The sequence below is a fragment of the Gopherus flavomarginatus genome, chromosome 5 (assembly GCF_025201925.1).
Source record: "Gopherus flavomarginatus isolate rGopFla2 chromosome 5, rGopFla2.mat.asm, whole genome shotgun sequence".
Lineage (NCBI taxonomy): Eukaryota > Metazoa > Chordata > Testudines > Testudinidae > Gopherus > Gopherus flavomarginatus.
In genome coordinates this window covers 22,935,127-22,954,451 of record NC_066621.1, presented here as the reverse complement: position 1 = coordinate 22,954,451, position 19,325 = coordinate 22,935,127, and the positions used below count along the sequence as shown (strand labels likewise).

The 19,325-nt window shown below is 51.5% G+C and overlaps 2 protein-coding genes across 7 annotated transcripts in view; one reads left to right on the top strand and one right to left on the bottom strand.

Moving 5' to 3' along the window:
• The window catches only part of PPP1R12B (protein phosphatase 1 regulatory subunit 12B), a 602,395-nt gene that overhangs the window by 324,485 nt on the left and 258,585 nt on the right, over positions 1-19,325 (bottom strand). The gene's annotated exons all lie outside the window — the stretch shown is intronic.
• The window catches only part of SYT2 (synaptotagmin 2), a 204,840-nt gene that overhangs the window by 101,415 nt on the left and 84,100 nt on the right, over positions 1-19,325 (top strand). For 2 of the 4 annotated variants that reach the window (XM_050956306.1, XM_050956302.1), the window contains exon 1: positions 4,845-4,904. The exons of the other annotated variants lie outside the window; for them this stretch is intronic. The gene's annotated coding sequence lies outside the window, so the exon portion shown is untranslated. Of the gene's footprint in view, positions 1-4,844; positions 4,905-19,325 lie in introns of those variants that run through there. 4 annotated transcript variants of the gene reach the window in all.

The window sequence follows — 19,325 nt, the reverse complement described above, 5'->3', positions numbered from 1 at the left end:
CTAACGCAATGGCTTCTGCGGAGCCTAGGTTCATTGGAGACCCTGAAATGCAGCAAGGGGCTAGAGCTAATCCTCCTCAAGATCAGTTTCCTATGATCCTCAGTTCCCAGAAAGTCAGTGTTAGGTGCATTAGGGCCTGGCTGGACTGGGCACTGCACAGACCCAGAGTCAGATTCATCCCAGCTCCAAAGAGCTCACAGGCTAAATAGATCAGAGAAAGGAAGAATGATTATTCCTGTGGTACGGGTGGGGAAGTTGACAGCCCGTCTCTCACCTGGGGCTGCTGGTTGCTGAGCTGCGCACGTAGGAATATCTGCCCCCACATGTCTCAGGCTGAACACCTAACGATGTTGACCTCCCGCAAAGCAGAGGGTGCTTATGTAAACGATAGCATGAGTTTTTAGGACAGGAAGGTGGGGTGGGGGAAGAAGTGGTGCTCCAGGAGGAATTTAAGGACACCGGTTGCAATTCATTTGGCCAGGAGATCAGGGCTAATGCCCTCGTCATCACTATGGGCTTGTAGCAAACACAGCAGCTGGAAGTGTGGTTTCACAATCTATCTCACATCAAGCTGGCGCCGGCAGGGGCACAGCCCTGACCACTACGTTGGTGCATTGATTCACTACTGACTGAGTGCCTCCTACTGAAGCAATGCTGCCACCTTTTGCTCTTTAGGGAGATCTCCCATCCAACTCCACACCCAGCCCTAGGCTGCTCTGCTTGGAAGAGCCGACAAGATCTCTGCACAAGGTGGTAGGCGCTAAAAGTGAAGGTGCAACTGGGAATACATCTGATTCCATCCTGTATCTCTGCAGTGGTGCTGAAAGGAATAGAGGAAATCATTGGCTTTGGGTGCTGGCACAAACCTGGTAGAGAGAGCACATTAAAGTGAAGGACTCGCTTTAAAACAGAGATCTGGTTTGAAAGGACTATAACTTCTTCAAAAGAATATGCCCCCAGGGCACCAGATGGCAAATGTGTTCTTGCCCAGGGAGCTGCACGGGTGCTTCTGATGTGCTGGGGTCAGGTTAGAGCTTCAGAGTGTGTTGCAGAGATGTAAGAGTGATGTAATTTACCAGGAACAATTCTAATGGGTACAGGAGCCCACCTCTTCCCGATAACTTCAAACCCACATCCAAAATTGCAGTGCCCTGGTCAGCTCCCGCAGAGGCAAGTGAGATGAGCAATGTGCATGGAGTAAATGCCTGCAAGAAGAACACATCCAAAATATGCTCAGTAATAAAAACCCTCTGTGGCAGACGGAGAAGAACTACAAAGCCCTGGGCTGTGTTGGGTCAGGATACATCTGTGCTTCCCTCTGCAGCCTCAATGAAGCTTCTTAACCTCTGCCAGGTAGTGCCCTGAAGTTGGAGTTTAATCCCTTGCATTATTTCTCTCTATTGTAACTGTGGATCTTCTCATTACTCATGTGAGTATCTGTCTTTTTTCTTCATATTACTGAGTTCTTGGCTTCATTGATACTTGTGGTGCAAAGTTCCACCAGTTAATTGTGTTGTGCAAAACTAGGTTCCCTCTGATTAGTTTTCCTTTTATTTTTTTATTGGACATTTCCTTGGAAAGGGGGAATAGGAGCGCCTGACTTACCTGCTCAACCCTACCCCATCTTTTACGGCTCCTGGAAGGATAAAGAGTGATGTTCACAAGCAAAACAAACCTGCCACTGACTGCTGAAACCATCCTGCCCCCATGATGTTTGTTTAGAGGGATGCTGGAGCGGGTATCTGAAAGCACTGAGGCTGGAGAAAGAGAAGAGAACTAGAAAACACAGGATGTGTAGCATGGCTGGACTATATGCTGGTAGAAATCTCTTCTTTCCCAGCATAACAAGATGTTAAATGGACCGTCTTCTGCAGGGGCTGAACCCATCACCTCTTGCTTTGAAAGTGTCTCCTGCTTGAGCTAAACTCCCCAGGTATTTGCTAGTGGATTCATCAACTACTTTGCATGGTCCTGCCACTAGAGGGGGCTAAGAGCTACACTGTGTTAGCAGGGGTAAGACAAAGACCTCTGAACCCTTCCCGAATGTCCACCGGTGACGCCTCGCTAACAGAGCTGCACGAGCAATCTGTTCCAGGCAGCTTTCCTGATGACATTTGTCTGCGGTCGAGTTTGCAAAGCAGCAGTAATCCTATGTGTGAGACATATGATGAAAATTTGAAGTAGATTTTCTCCACCACTCTGGGGACGACGTCGAAAGCCGCGTGCAGTCCAAAATGCACATGGTCTTGTGAAATGGTATTCTTCCCCCTGGAAGACCAGATGAGTCCTTGAAAGCCAGCCAGCTTAGTAGAGTAAGCAAAGGGCTGGCAGGGGCAATTCACCCATTCTTAGGCCAGGCTGTGGAAGAGGTGATCTAACTAGTATTTTGCAAGCACTTTGCAGATATTATGGAGCTACCTCCAGGCATCACCACAATCTAACTTAGAAGCCAGGTCCTAAGATTCTCTTTCAAAGATGGGGATACTGAGGCAACAAGCAGTTAAGCAGCCCACTGATGCCAGAGGAAATGACCTCCAGCTGACCGAGGACTTGAATTGCTCCCTGTCAACTTCTGGCCTGGACTCAGGAGATCAAAATGCAAAGGCTTGATCAAGGAATCCCTGACTCTGCCTGGGCTAGTGTGACAGGCCCTGGATAGAATCAATGAGTTGATATAAGATCAAAATCAATGGCAATTTTGCAGCTGCCCGTGCTCCTGTAGCCATCTAGCTGCACCAAGGCAGCTTTATGGCCTCCTTCAGCTTCCTTATTACATTAGCTATGGAGTTTCTTCCTTATTGCATTATAAATTATTTCCAGAAATCAATCTAACATGGCTGCCTTGTCAGGGAGGAGGATTGGAACAGATGGTCCCATCTTCTAAAGGCTGGTCATGACTCCCAGCACTGTGCTCACCCTGAGCTCCCGGGTCCAGCATTCTCCTGAGCCCCAGATGGGGGCAGGAGCCATAAGTGCAGCACAAGGAGAGGCATCCACTGTGCCCCTGCTCAGTGGACAAACCAAAAGATGGGGAAATACTTCATTTAAACTCCTTCCAGCACTCCTGCTTCTCATTGCATCCCTAGCTCTCCCCCTGTGTTTAGATGGAAGATGCAAATGTGGAGCAGGAAGCAAGGAAGGTTTTATTTTTCCCTCTTTCCCCTAATCCACCCTCCAGTGCTGACTTAAATTCCCTTTTAAGCTGTGTGGCTGCATAGCAGGCTATCAACGGCCATGCACGTAGGGAGAGGCACCTCTCCCCTGGCCCTAGGCTGCAGTGGTGAGAGAGGATTGGGGGAAGTCTTCTCTCCTCCATTGCAGACACCAGGCAGCCTGCACCTCAAACCTCTGATTTGTGGCCCCACCCTAGAGCCTGCACCACAGGCTGGAGTTCTCAGCCTCCTGCATGCTCTTGTCTCTGCTCAGGGAGACCTTTCTGAAGAGTGATTTGTTCACTTTGCCTTTCGACTGTACTAGATTGCACCCAAGGCTCGATGTGGTGGTGGTGGTTTTTTTTAATTTAAAGTCTGGAGCTAAGAGCAAGACCCTGTACCTGGAAGTTGAAGCTGGAACTACTGAGGCTAGAAATAAGGTGTATAAGTTTAACAAGGAGGGGCATGAACCCTTGGAACTATGTACCTAGGCCCTGGCTGCGTATTCCAGTGTTTGAAGTCTGCAAATCGAGCTTGCGTGTGTCTATTTAAAAAAAATGTGCTGTAGCTTCACCACTGGTGATGGGCTTGATGCAGGTAGTGCTCAAAGGGTGGGGCTGCAGTCCAGCCAGAAAAAAATAACAATATATTAAGCCAGGGTGGCTTTAAGCAGTGTTTAACCAAAGCTGCTGCTGCTGCCGCCATGTTAGGCTAGTCCTCTCCTCCTCCCGGTGCTTTAGGAATCCCTGGTGCAATTCTCCAGCCTGTTAGGTGAGGGGTGAGACTAGATGAACAGAGTGATTCCTTTAGGCCTTGCAATCTAGGACTCACTGAATCCCCTCCACCCTGAATCTTCTCTACTTTATCCCACCCTGCCCCCTGTAGTACAGCTCTGCTCTGCCCCTCATCTCCCTGAGAACAAAACCGGGACTCAGACTGGGTCCTGAGCAAAGCCTCAGGCAGAAGGGAATTGGGTTCCTTCCTAAAACAATGGAAAAAAAATCTAGAGCAAAATCTCCAGGGCCTGAGTAACTGCTGCTGTAATTGCCTGGTCCGCAGCAGGGGATTCAAGCCAGTCTATTTAATACTATTACAAATAGAGGAAAATGCAAGTTTGTCTTTGCAGCAAGAACCCCCCTTTTGCCATGTACACAAGCAGACAGGCTGACCTGCTGACCCATGCACTCAAGTATGGACAGGCGGACACACAAACATGCACACAAGTACACCTGGTGCTGTACACCCCTCCCAGCAGATGTGTGACCACTCACATGCACCCTACACATCTGTGCATGTATGCATGGCCACCCACGCTCCCATGCACAAAGACACAAGCAGGGACCCCCGCCCCAATCCAGCCTGTGCAGTGCACTTGCAGGGGGCTGAGGGCTGCCCCTGTAACATTTGTCCCTCTCCCAGGGAGTTCCAGCAGCCGGGAGGCTGGAGGGGTCCCGCTGGGCTCCCCTCTCCAGGGTGCTTTAGCATCCTAGGCTGCAGAAAGTTCAGGGGCTTTCCCCCACCCCCCCGGCAGAGTTCCGTCCCGCGCGGGGTGCAGGGCGCACGCGGGGAGCCGATGCAGCGGGATGTGAGAGGCATCACAATAGAGAGCGCAGGGGCGAGCGGTGTTCGCGCTACCGCAGAGCGGGGAGGAGGCGCGGGGGGGTGGGGGTGGCGATGCATCTGCGGGCTGGCCGGGCGCGGGAGCCCAAGTCCCGCAGTGCTCCGGAAGGCAGCGGCCGCGGCACCTGCCCGGTAAGCCGGGCCCCCCAGAGCATGAGAGCTCGGCGCTTGCCTGCTGTCCGGGGAGGGAGGGGTCCGGGCCGGGGAAGCAGCCCCCCTCTCGTGAAGTGCAGCCAGCTGGGGGGGGGGCACGGGCTGCAATGGAAGTTTGGGGGCACCAGGCGCTGCGGGGCTCCCGGCCCCGGGGTGCTTTCCTGGGACGGGACAGGGGTGCCCGGCCGCGGGGCAGCTCTGCCGTGGCCAACCTGGGCTGGGGAGGGGGCTGCCCGGCGCAGCTTTAGCTCCGGAGCCGCCAGCCCAGCAGCAGGGGCGATCCCGGCCAGCGGAGGCTGCCTGGGGCAGGAGTAAGTCAGTGGAGTTAGTCCGGATTTACACCAGGGTAACCTGGCCCCTAATGCTCACTGGGGCTCTGCCCTGTCCCCGATTCAGCTGAAGTTGGAACCACCCCTGGTCCTGCACCAGCCCTGGGGTGAGCCCCATCCGCACCTGGCTCCCCCAGCCAAGGCGAACAGCCCCTGGCAAAGGGCAGGCTGGGAGCCAGGGGCTTTCTGCCCCCACCTGCCCCTGTTTTCAGCGCTTTGCCCCAGCCCCTGACAAATGCTTTGTCCTGAGGGGGCGCGCTGCTGAGCTGGGCTGGGGATAAGGGACCCTGGACATTTCCCTTGGGGGTGACCCAGTGGCAGCAGGGGAAGAGCTTTGGGCCAGGACCCCCTCTCAGCCAGAAGCCGTTGACAGGCTGCTGCTGAGTGTCCTGTGCACTAAAATAAAAACCAGGTCCCCCTGCATCTTTCTGTCGCCCCATGGCACTTCCCTGGCCCCTGTCGTTGGAGCCATCGGAGCACCTGGCGATCATTAGTGCATTTTTCCTGGAAAGGCCAGCAGTGCCATGGGCCCCATTTCATACGCGGGGGGTGGGGAGAGCGGGGGGAGTCTGAGGTCTAATGAGACTAAGGGTACCTCTGCACTGTAAGAAAACACCCAGGGCAGCGAATCTCAGAGGGAATGTCTCTGCTGCTATTTTTAGTGCCATGGCATGAGCTGGAGTCTGTAGACCTGGCCCTGGGACTTGCTGCCATGGGTTTGGGGGGGGTTCTTTGTTTTATTTTTTGCAGCATACACATACCCTCAAGAGACTTGACCAAGGTCACACAGTGAGTCTGTTGCAGAGTAGAGAAGTGAGATGATCCTCTGGGTCCCAGGATAGGGACCTAGCTACTGGGCCATCCTTTCTTTACAAGTTTTAATGAATCCAGCCTTGCAAGTCCCCAGGGATTCTCCCCCCCCCACCCCATGTTACAGATGTGGAAACTGAGGCACAAAAGGGCTTTGCCCAACATCTAAGAGCAACTCAGTATCAGAGACAGGAATAGTGCTGTCCCCTGATTTAACCACCAGGCCAGACTCCTGCAGTGAGGCCTGTTTTCAGTTTATCCTACCCTCCCACACTTTTGGGCTCCTTTCCACCTATCTCCCCATCAGCACCCATTCCTCCTTCATAACCCCTGGACTCCCTCCACCACAATACCCCCACCCACCACACACAGCCTGTTACGCCTGCTGCAGACCCACCGCCCCCAACCAGGCAACAAGAATCTCTAAGGGGGAGCACAGATTCCTCCTTTCCTGTTGGAGGGGAGAGCAGTGGGCCTGGCTGTGCCCAGCACCCCCCTTCAAAGCTGTGCAATTCCCCCTAGAGCATGGACAGTCCCAATTCAGAGGGACCCTGCAGCCTCACAGTTAGATCAGGCTGAGGGGAGGCAGCTAGGGCCAGAGAGAGGGTGCCAGGGAAGGGGAAAGTCTAGTGGTGTTCACTGTAGGGTTGTGACCTGATTGAGGGTGCAGTGGGGTCTCCATGTACTCAGTACCCTTCGGTCATTGCCTCTTGTGTTGTCCCATGCTCCATTTTAGCCTCCTTACCTCCACCTGCCCTTCCCCTCCTTGGACCAGATTCTGATCTCATTCACCCTGGTGTAAGTCCAGAAAAACTGCCCTGGTTTCAATGCAGTTACCTCTGGATATATGCTGCGGTCGGTGAGCTCCAGCCCCTCTCTCGGCTCTCATGTAACGTGATGCCCTTTGTTGGGGCATTAGCAGCAGAGTCGAACCTGGGACCTCTGCCTGTATAACCAGGAGCCTCTACCACCTGAGCTAAAAGAGCCCTTGCAGCTTGAAAGTTGTAGCAGACTCCACAATCTTCATGTGGCCCAGCCACCACTAGGAAGGGAGACGTAGTTCCATGTTAAGGAAATACTGGTTATACATTATTTATGGCCTAGTGGACAGAGGACTGGACGGGAACTCAGGAGACATAGCTTTTTCCAGCTCTGACACTGACCTGCTGGGTGATCTTGGCTCAGTTTCCCTAGATGTAAAATGAGGGTAATGATACTGACCTCCTTTGCAAAGCACTTTGAAATGTACTGATGAAAAGTGTTATATAAGAGCTAAGATTTAATTATTATTATTTACAGCAATCGTTTAAATCTGTATCACTCTGGCATCTTCTCCCTGGAAGATCCCAGCATGGTTCACCAGACCTTGGTGTCTGATACTCACAGCCACTTTGTACCCTATGCCAATATACAGCAGGATCATGTGATTCAAAATGAGGTAGGCAGTGCTCTCCCCACATACTTTGAGCATCCTCTACTGACAAATGGGTCACATCACCTACCACTGACATGCAGCCACCTTTGAGGTGGGACACGGCTTCTTTTCAACAGCACGCTACTGTACAGTTTGAGACAGGAAGTGAAGAATAATCCAGTATTCCACTGAAACCGGAGAAAGGAGGCGGGGGGTTGGGGGGATCCTTTTAGAACATCGCAGTGGGACACAGAGGCAAAGTGAGGTGAATGGCGTGCAGCCTGAGAAGTGAAGGGAGGAGCGGTCTTCGAGGTCCTGTGTTAGGGCTGGAGCCAGCCAAGCATGTTGGGTTATCAGGTATGTTTGGTGCAAGTGTCATTGGTCACTTTTTGTCTATTGGAAAGGCAGAGGTTCAGGCACCTGTCTAAACATTGATTGGGAATTTCCCATCAAAATGTTTTTTCAACAGAAAATACAGTTTCTACAAAGTCAAAATTTTCTATAGGCAAATTTCAATTTTGTCAAAATTATTCAATTGTCTGTTGGGAAAATCTGAACAAAATATTTTTTTTCAGGTCGGGTCAACCAGATCGAAAGACTTCGGTTTGTCGAACGGAATCGAAACATTTAATTTCAAGTCCGCTTGACATTAACGTGTGTTTGCCTGAGCTGCCATGATAGGTTCTGAGAACTCTAGTCTGAGTGCCTCTTGTCTCCACACTCCTTTATGGGTCAGGCTACCTGGCTGGACTACATCTCCCATGATGCTCCATAATTTTGCCTCTGGTTGAACCAACGCCATGCATCATGGAAACTGTAGTTCGAACAGGGATTCCTGCCCTTAGAGGAGAATGGGAGCCTGAGGCATGCAAACTACAACTTCGATGAGTAGGGCCTTACCAAATTCGCGTCCGTGAAAAATGTGTCACGGACTGTGAAATATGATCTCCTCTGTGAAATCTGCTATTTCATATACTTTTACCTTATACTATACAGCTGTCACAGCGTTTCTCAAATTGGGATCCTGACTCAAAATAGGGTTGTGGGGAGGGGGACAGTATTGCAAGGTTATTGTAAGGGGAGCCGCAATATTGCCATTCTTACAGCTGCACTGCCTTCAGAGCTGAGAGGCCAGGGAGCGGCAGCTGCTGGTCAGGCTCCCAGCTCTGAAGGCAGCACTGTCATAGTGTCTTTCCCCAATCTGAACCTTAGAGTCCAAAAGTTGGGGTACTAGCATGAATTCCTCTAAGCTTAATTACCTGCTTAGATCTGATAAGCTGCCACCAATCAGGAATTCCAGTGCCTGATACACTCTGGTCCCCCCAAAACCTTCCCTGGGGACCCCAAGACCCAAATTCCTTGAGTCTTACAGCACAGGGGAATAAACCATTTCCCCCCCCTTCTCCTCCCCTCCAGGTGTTCCCTCCCTGGGCTCCTGGAGAGATATACAGATTCAAGCTCCGTAAATCTAAAACAAAGGGATTCCCCCTTCTCCCCTCCCTCCCTGTTAAGTACAGACTCAATTCCCTTGAGCCTCAACAAGGGGAAAAAATCAGACAGGTCTTAAAAGCAAAACTTGTAATAAAAGAATAAAGAAAATCACTGTAAATTCAAGATGGAATATTACAGAGTCTGTCAGCTTCTAGAAACTGGAGAAAAAGCCTCCTCCAGCAGAAATACAATTTAAAATACTTCCAGCCAAATACACATTAGACCTCTACCAGCCAGATACACATTTGCAAATAAAGAAAACCAATTAAAAAGACTAAATCGCCTTTCTACTTGCACTTACTACTTGAATAAAAAATTAGAGCCTGTAGTACATTCAGTCACTCTCAGATCCCGGAGAGAACAAAGCAAAACCCAAAAACACAACAAAGGCTTCCCTCCACCGAGATTTGAAAGTATCTTGTTTCCTGATTGGTCCTCTGATCAGGTGTCCGGTTCACAGTTTGTTAACCCTTTACAGGTAAAAGAGACATTAATCCTTAACTATCTGTTTATGACAAGCACCCTGCCAGGTGTTGGTCCTGCTTTGAGTGGGGGATTGGACTGGATGACCTCCTGAGGTCAATTCCAACCCTAATATTCTATGATTCTGACAGCAGCACAGAAGTAAGAGTGGCAATACCATACCATTCCACCCTTCTGTGCTGCTGCCTTCAGAGCTGGGTCAGGACCCCTACAGTAACAACACCGTGACATTTCAGATTTAAATTTCTGAAATTATGAAATAACAATTTTTAAAATCCTATGACTGTGAAACTGACCACAATGGACTGTGAATTTAGTAGGGTGATTCAGTAGCATGGTGAGGGGATCATGACCCAGATGAATGTCAAACTAACCTGAAGCCAAATATTTCATTCTGGGAATGTTGAAATGTTTCCTTTTGATCAGAAAGGTCAAAATATTTCATTTCATCAAATCACAAAAAATGTTGGTAGTTTGCTGAAATATCAGAATTTTCTACGGGATGGGAATTCTGATTTTCCAGTATATCTGCCGATAACCCAGGATGCAGCAGGGTTTGAGATCCACAGAGAGGACTGGGAAGTGCAATCAGAGTGCCCTCAGGCTCATTGGAAGCAGAGGCGTGAGCGTGCAGTCAGTTTTGCTGGGATCTGATACACAACTGAAAGGGACTCAAAGCAGGACGGGCTCAGGTCTGCAAGTGAGGAGAGTTATTAGCATATTGGGTGGGCAGCTCACAGAGCGGGGAGGGGAGGTTAATGTGGAGCACACTCAGTCATGCACCAGGAGGATGGCAAATATATGTGACAGGAGGCAGGTACATAAATGGGTGGGTTCTCACACACAACAAGAGGGCAATCAGTGGTAGTTTTGGTGGTAGTGTGCTGGGGCTGTGGGTTCAAATCCTGTATTTAGTCTCTCAAGTGATTTTTAAAGCCAGACACTGTGCAGACATGCTGCCCTGAAGTAGAGAGTCAATTGGAAGCTTGATTAGAGGTCCACTCTTTTTCTCTGGCTGTCTCTGCAAAGCAGTGTCTCTTCTAGTGTTTACACCCAGGAACAGCCTATTTCTGCTGCCTTCCTGTGGGGGTGCGCAGCTGGTCATTAGAAGTCAGCCGCAGCCTCTGCTGGACCAGTCTGCACCCCAGCTACCAGTCAGATTCTGTTTCATGGGGGCCATGCAGCCGAAGGATCTCCTAAGGTCACCAGAAGAGAGGCGCTGGATATAAACACCCCCAGACTCTGAGCATGGAGGGGGAATGGGCGGCTTTGGAACCCAGAGGTGCAGGGGCAGCTCCAGGCCCCAGCACGCCAAGCATGTGCTTGGGGCGGCATGCCACGGGGGGCGCTCTGCCGGTCGCCGGGAGCGCGGCAGGCGGCTCCAGTGGACCTTCCGCAGGCGTCCCTGCGGAGGATCTGCTGGTCCTGTGGCTCCGGTGGAGCATCAGCAGGTACGCCTGCGGGAGGTCCACTGGAGCCGCGGGACCAGCGGACCCTCCGCAGGCACGTCTGCGGGAGGTCCACCGGAGCCGTGGGACTGGCGACCGGCAGAGCACCCCCCGCAGCATGCCACCGTACTTGGGGCGGCGAAATGGCTAGAGCCGCCCCTGCAGAGGTGGATTGGAATTTTGCAGCTGTCTCCTGCTTTTGTAATGGACCCAACAAAATGGTCTCTCCCCACCATCTGAATATATCCCCAGATCTGGATCAGAACCCAAGTTTGTCTCTTAGCCCTGTCATAACATTTTTTCCCAGATCTGGACCTTAGCATCCAAAATATGGGTGTTAGCATGAAAACCTCCAAGCTTAGTTACCAGCTTGGACCTGGTAAAGCTGCCACCAGCCAGGAATTATACAGTGCCTAGCTCACTGTGGTCTCCCCAAAACCTTCCCTGGGGGACCCCCAGACTCAGATGCCTTGAGTCCTACAACAAAGGGAAATAACCCCCTCCCCTTGTTTCCTGGTTACTTCATCCCAGGCTCCCCTCCCTGGACGACCCTAGGAGATTCCCTGCTTCCAGTCCTGGAAACACAAGTACCGAGAGAGCTAATCTCTCTCCCCACCTCACCCAGAGGGTATGCAAAGTCAGGCTTAGTAAATCTAACACAAAGAGATTTTCCCCCTGACTTCTTCCTCCCACCAATTCCCTGGTGAGCTGCAGACTCAATTTCCTGGAGTCCCCACTAAAGAAAAACTCCAACAGGTCTTAAAAAGAAAGAAAAATACATTAAAAATAGTCTCTGTATAAGGTGAAAATATACAGGGTCAATTGCTTAAGGAAAAAAAGTGAATAAAAAGCCTTATCCAAAAAGAATACAATTTAACACATTCCAGCAACTACACACATGTAAATACAAAAAAAAACCTATATAAACCTATTGTCTTACTTTCCTTGTACTTACAACTTGGAAACAGAAGATTAGAAAGCCAGGAGATAGAAAAATAACTCTCAGAGCCGAGAGGGTCAGACCCAAGACAAAGAACAAAGAACTCAGACCCAAACTTCCCTCCACCCAGATTTGAAAAAGTCTTGTTTCCTGATTGGTCCTCTGGTCAGGTGTTTTTTGTTACCCCTTTCCAGGTGAAAGAGACATTAACCCTTAGCTATCTGTTTATGACAAGCCCATCTGGTACTTTGCAGTGTTAATAACATGGGTGAAAAGCACAAGTGGCATACAGTATCTGGATTACACTGGGAAATCCACAGTTGGAGTGAATTTAGAACAAGCCAAACACTCAGACACCCTGCTTAGAGCTAAACAGCCATCACGACGCCTTCATCCAGGACACTGCAGAGGGGGCTCACCAGAGACTGAGCAGACCTAGCAAATCAAGGTGCCACCCCATGCAGCTCAAGCCAGAGAGTCAGGAACCACAGGGAAATCTTTGTTGGTGAGTTAAGATCCCTTTGCAATGGCACAAAGTCCTGGATGGAGGCACTGAGAGGTACAATGATAATATGATAGGGATCTAGAAGGAGATTCTGATCTCTTACATGTGCTTCCAGCGGCAGTCTGAGCCAGAACTTAGCACTTCTGTAGCGCTTAATCTGTGCATGAAAGTGCTCGGTAAACCTTCACTTACCCTCACGGCCCCCCTGGGAAGTAGGTAAGTATCACTGTCTCTGTTTTGCCGTGGAGGAAACAGGCACAGAGAGAAGCGACTGGTCCAGTTACACTGGGACAGTCAGGAGAAGAATTCCCAGGTCTGCTGTTTAAACCACTAGACCCAACTGCCTCTTGAGAACTCCTTCCCTGCATCCCAGACTTCAGGTCAAACCTCAAACTAGAGCCAAACATTCTGGAGTTTCTTGGGTTAATTTCTCCCTTCCTCCCAGCAGTGGTGGCTCCAGGTACCAGGACTCCAAGCGCGTGCCTGGGGCAGCAAGCCACAGGGGGTGCCCTGCTGGTCCCTGCAAGGACGGCAGTCAGGCAGCCTTCGGCAGCTTGCCTGCAGGAGGTCTGCCGGTCCCGTGGATTCAGCGGCAATTTGGCGGTGGGTACGCCGCAACCATGGGACTGGCAGACCTCCCGCAGGCAAGCTGCCAAATCTGCGGGACCAGGGACCTCCTACAGGCAAGCTGCTGAAGGCTGCCTGACGGCCGTGCTTGGGGTGGCCAAAAAGCTAGAGCCACCCCTGCCTCCCAGGTGGTTATTTCAAATTTTTGTTGCATGTCTTTACACTGTTGTCTTTTCAGCTGACATTTATCATTCTGGCCCATGGGGCAGCAGGTGCAGGTAGGACTGAATGCTCACCTGAGTTCAGGTCAGAACTTCCACTGACCTCGGAATGTTTGCCTAGAGATCAAAGTGGGAATCTGGCCTCTACATACTAAATATTTAGGGTCTCATCCCATTCCCATTCAAATCAATAGCAAAATCCCCATTGATTCAATGGGGCAGGACCAAGTCCTTCATTCTCATAACTGTTTGTTACTCACATTTATCATCATTCAGTGGGGAAAAAGTCTCGCCACTAGCACTGTCTTTGCGCTTTGTTTCTCTTCTTGCTCAGTCCTCCTCCTCATCTCCAGCTTTATGTCTTGTCTTCTGAATTCCCTGCCCTGTGGCACTTCCCACTCACGTGGCCCTCTGCCCCTTTAATAAAATGTGCGGCAACTTAATATGAATGATGACATTTAAAGTGTCACCGTTAGAACTGGGTGAGAGGGTTTTGGTCCAAGCATTGTTTTCAATGAGAATAGCTTCCTGGTAGAAAATTTTCATTCTTCAAGTGATTGCTCGTGTTGATTCCAAGTAGGAGTGTGTGTGCCACTTGCACAGTTGCCAGAAGGTTATTCCTCTAGCGGGATCCATCGGGTCAGCTGTGGAGTCCTTTGGAGTTGTGCCTTCATGGCGGTGTATATAGGTCCCTGCCAACCCACTGCCTCTTCAGTTCCTTCTTACTGCCCGTGACAGTTGTTGGAGCAGCTTCTCTCTTGCGAACAGCAAGCGATCCCCTAGTGGACTTTCTTTCAGTGTTATCTGTAAATAGTTAAAATTTTATCATTAGTGTAAATAGTGTAGTTGGTTTAGAGAAGTTTCAGTTGGGGTCCCCCATCCACCCATGACGTTTCCTCTCCCCGGGGTCTGGGGGATGCTTTGGTCTCAGGGGTTCAAACCGTGTGAGTCCTGTCTGAAGTGCTTGGGACAGGCACATCAAAGCAATAAGTTCAAAATCTGCAGAGGCATCAAACTAAGGACCAAAACAGAGTGACTTTAGGCTGAAACTGCTCCTTATGGAGTCAGCTCTTCGTCCCCAGCTAGCCCAGGTGGCGTCCGACTCCAAGCCTGGCACTTGGATGTGGAGTGCACTGGCCTTGGTAAGGGAGGCCGTGGCGCTGAGAAAGGACTCGGGCTCTAAGGACCCTTGGTACCGCCATTCCCCAGTGCTGAAGACTCCTGGTGTGAGTGCCTGGCACCGCTCCCATTTGCCGGTGCTGCACAAGAAGAAGAGGACGGACAGAGTGCGCTCTCCCACTAAAGTAGTGGAGTGAGCAGGCACTAGCGGGGTGTGTCTCACATCGGGACACACTACTCCGGCTCCAACTCTGCTGGCACCGTTGACTCCAGCCTCGTGGGGAGGTCCAGCGAGTCTGGTTCTTGTGGACTCCCCAGTTCAGGAGTATTGGGAGGAGGGCACAGACCGTCCTTCTACTCCGGACACCTTTGAGACGGCTAGGGACCTTCTCGCAATGACATCGCAGAGAGGCACCGTGCCCTCAAGAGGCAAGTCGGCAATGATGCGGCACCACTCGCCCACCTCAGTGCCACTCCCTGGCACTGTCTCAGTCCACTTCGCCCCGGTTGCCAAGGTCAGAGTATTCATTGGACTCGGCGGCAGAGCAGTACACCTCTGGGCGGAGCCGGCACCACTCCTGGTACTGCTCGAGGCAAGAAGAAGGACAGCCACTACCCATGTTGTCCTGGCCTCTGCAGTGGCAGGTGCCAGCTCAATCGCCCTGCTGGACACTGTGGGCCTAGCACAAAACCCAAGGGCCGGGGTCCAGATCCCTGTTGGTGGCTTCGGAGGGTTCGGTCCCTCCATCATCGACTTTGGAAGCCCAGGAATCTCTGCACTGGTACTAGTACCAAGAGAGGCATGGGCCCGGAACCAGCACAGTCCCCAGCACCACACAAGGTGTCTCGGTGCAGGAGGATCCCCATGAACCAGAGGGCAGGAAGACCCATTTCCATTACAGGCATTGTCCTCATCCTCCCCGGATGAAGCGGTGGCGGGCACTTCCACCACACTGCCTGACACGCACACCAAGGCACACCAGGAGCAGCTCAGGAGGGTGGCTCAAAGCCTAAGCATGCAGGCAGAGAAGGTCTTGGAGGAGACAGACCCTATGGCGGACATTCTGGTCCCTGAGGGCCCTTCGAGGGTGCCTTTGCCCCTCATTAAAACTGTCCAGAACACCACTAAGGTGCTGTGACAAAGACCCACCTCTCTTCCCCCCCATGGTGAAAGGGGTAGAGAGGAAATATTTTGTGCCATCCAAGAGGTATGAGCACATGTTTACCCACCCTTAACTGGGTACCCTGGTGGTGGAGGCGGCCAACCAGAAAGAAAGACAGGGACAGTCGAGGCTGACCCCTAAGTCCAAAGAGGCAAAGAAGCTGGATCTCTTGGGGAGGAAGGTGTATTCTACCGGGGGCTCCAGCTTCATATAGCCAACCAGTCGGCAGGCCCGAACCTCAATAGCTACAATTCCCAGAACACATTGTCCAAGTTCCAGAAACTGCTACCGGCTGACTCCTGCTGCAGATTTTGTGGCTGTCCTGGAGGCAGGACAGGTCATGAGGACCTCCTTACAGGCCTGCCTGGACTCGGTGGAATTAGCGACTCGGACTATGGCAACCGCGGTAGCCATGAGATGCAGCTCATGGCTTCAAGTCTCAGGACTCCCGTATGAAGTCCAAAACACCATCCAAGACTTGCCTTTTGACTGTTCAGGACTCTTTTCAGAGCACTCAGACACTGGGTTCCACAGCCTGAAGGATTCATGGGCAACCCTTAAGTCCTGGGGCTTCATATGCCAGCCCCCACAGAGAAAGCCCCTCAAGTCACAACCTGCCCCTCACTTCTACTCAGCTCCTCCGAGGCAGGACTATAACAGGAAGCAAGACAAGAGTAAGAGGAGGAAGCTCTCTCAGTCCTCCTCTAGTCAGGGCCAGGGTGCAGTAAAGCAGCCTTCAGCCTCTAAGCCAAACTTTTGAAGGTGCGCTCAGGGGCGACGCACCAGTCCAAATCCTGGATCCTTCCCTTCCCTTTGTGAATTGTCTTTCCCGTTTCTACTGTGCCTGGGCTCAAATTGCCTAAGACCGATGGGTCTTTAGCATGATAGAATTGGGATATTCTCTCCAGTTCTGTTCCCTTCTGCCTTCCCACCCACTCGCCCCAACCCTCTTCAGGGACCCTTCTCACAAGCAACTTCTAGTGCAGGGAGGTGCAAACGCTGGTACACTCGAGCAGTAGAGGAGGTTCCTCTGGAGTTCAGGGGCAGGGGGTCCTACTCCCAGTATTTCCTCATCCCCAAGGCCAAGCCTGGGCTCAGAGCTATTTTAGACCTGTGAAACGTAAATGGATTCATGAAGAAATTAAAGTTCTGCATGGTCTCCCTGGCTTCGATCATTCCCGCCCTGGAGCCGGGGGCCTGGTACGCCGCCCTCGATTTCAAGGACATGTACTTTCACGTGTCCATAATTCCATCCCACAGACCGTTCCTCTGTTTCATGGTCAGCAACACCCACTGTCAGTTCATGGTCCTCCCCTTCGGCATCTCGGCAGCCCCTCGGGTGTTCATCAAGTGCATGGCGGGCATGGCAGCCTTCCTGCGGAGGCGGCAAGTGCAAGTATTCCCATACCTAGATGACTGGCTAATCAAGGGCCACTCCCAGGCCCAAGTGGAGGACCCTGTGAGTCTGGTGCGGATGACATTCCATAGGCTCGGCCTCATTCTGAACATGGCAAAGTCAACCATAGCCCCCGCTCAGAGGATAGAGTTCATCGGAGCCTGCCTAGACTCCAGTCAGGCCAGAGCATTACTCCCAGAATCTCGCTTCCTTGCCATGGGTGCCATCACAGAGGATCTCAGAAGATTCCCCATGACTATGGTGCAGAATTGCCTGAAACTGCTTGGACGTATGGCTGCTTGCCCATATGTGGTACAGCACACCAGGCTGCAGTTCTGTGCCCTTCAGGCTTGGCTAGCCTGGGTATAGAGGTCAAACCGAGACCGCTTAGACAGACTGGTCACACTCACTGCTCCAGTTCTTGAGTCCCTCCGGTGGTGGCTCGACTCGCTAGCAGTCTGTGTGGGAATACCCTTCTCCAGACCTCAGCCATCGCTATCCCTAGTCACAGATGCAGTGGGAATGGGGGTGTACCTAGGAGGGCTCAGGACTCAAAGTCTTTGGTCCCAGGCAGAACTTTCACTGCACATCAATGTCAGGGAGCTGCGTGCAGTTTCCCTGGCTTGCCAGACTTTCCAAACCCATCTTCAGGGCAGATGTGTATCGGTATTGAGAGACAATACCAAAGCAATGTTCTATATAAATGGACAGGGTGCTGCTTGCTCCTCTCCCCTGTGTCAGGAAGCCCTCAAGCTGTGGGACTTCTACATTGCCCACTTGATAACTTTGGAGGCATCAAACCTTCCGGGCTCGCAGAACGAATTGGCCGATCACCTCAGCAAGTCCTTTCACAGCCACGAGTGGTCTCTCCACCCAGATGTTGCAATCAACATTTTCCAAAGGTGGGGATCTCCCAGATAGACCTGTTCACGACACAGCACAACAGGAAGTGTCAGCAGTTCTGCTCTTTCCTGAATCACAGCCCGGGCTCGCTCATGAATGCCTTTCTCCATCCTTGGAAGGGGCACCTGCTGTCCACAGTCCTGCCTTTCCCGCTCATCCACAAGGTCCTCCTCAAGGTCGGACAAAAGGAAGCATCAATAATCTGGATAGCACCAGCATGGCCACATCAGCACTGGTTCACCACACTACTGGACCTGTCGGTGGACAGCGCTGTCCATGGTCCCGGACTTCATCACACAGGACCACGTCTGCCTCCAGCAACCCAATCTAGAGTCTCTCCACCTCATGGCATGGAAACTCCATGGCTAAATCCGTTAGAACCTGCGTGCACTGACTCAGTTAGGAAAGTCTCCTCAGCAACAGAAAACCATCCACTTGGTCCACTTATCTGGCTAAGTGGAAGAGGTTTTCAATTTGGCCTGTGCAGAAGGGCACTCTTCCATTGCAGTCATCGATTCCCTTCATCCTGGACTATTTACTTCACATAAAACAGCAGGGCGTTGTGGTACTGTTGATAAAGATGCACCTGGCCACTATTTCGGCTTTCCATCCCAGCTCAACTGGACAGTCAATATTTGCTAACCCCATGGTTGGCTGCTTCCTCAAAGGGCTACATAGACTGTACCCACAAGTAAGGCGACCGATTCCCCCATGAGATCTCAACCTGGTGCTCTCGAGCCTCCCTTCGAGCCCCTAGCAACATGCTCTCTACTTTGCCTTTCTTGGAAGGTGGCATCCTAGTGGCTATAATGTCAGCCAGGATGTCTGAACTCAAGGCCCTGATGTCCAAGCCCCCTTATACTGTGTTTTATAAAGACAAGGTGCAGTTGCGGCCACACCCAGCTTTCTTCCCCAAGGTAGTTTTGCAATTTCACGCAACTCAAGACATTTTCCTTCCAGTGTTCCCTGCAAAGCTGCATGCAAATAACTGGGAATGCTCCAGTCCCTGGATGTCAGATGAGCGTTAGCCTTTTACATTGACTGGACAAAGCCGTTTCAGAAATCAACACAGCTCTTCATTGTGATTACTGAGCGGATGAAGGGGCTCCTGGTGTCATCTCAAAGGATCTCTTCATGGATCACGGCTTGTATCAGGGCATGCTACGACCCAGCAAAGGTACCGGCCGCAGCATTAATAGTGCACTCCACAAGAGCACAAGCTTCGTCTGCAACATTCCTGGCACCAGTTCCTATTCAAGACATCTGCAAGGCGACAATGTGTTTGTCTAATCACACCTTTATGTCGCATAAGCTAGAGATGATGCCACGTTTGGCAGAGCAGTCCTGCAGTCTGCAACTCGGTGAACTCCAGTCCCTCCTCCTAGGGACTGCTTGGGAGTCTCCCACTTGGAATTGACATGAGAAATCACTTGAAGAAGAAAAAACGGTTACATAACTTTCCTCACTGTTGTTCTTTGAGATGTGTAGCTCTCGTCCGTTGCAAGACCTACCCACCTCCCCTCTGTTGGAGTATCTGGCAGGAAGGAACTGAAGAGGCAATGGGCTGGCAGGGACCTATATACACCGCCATGAAGGCATGACTCCAGAGGG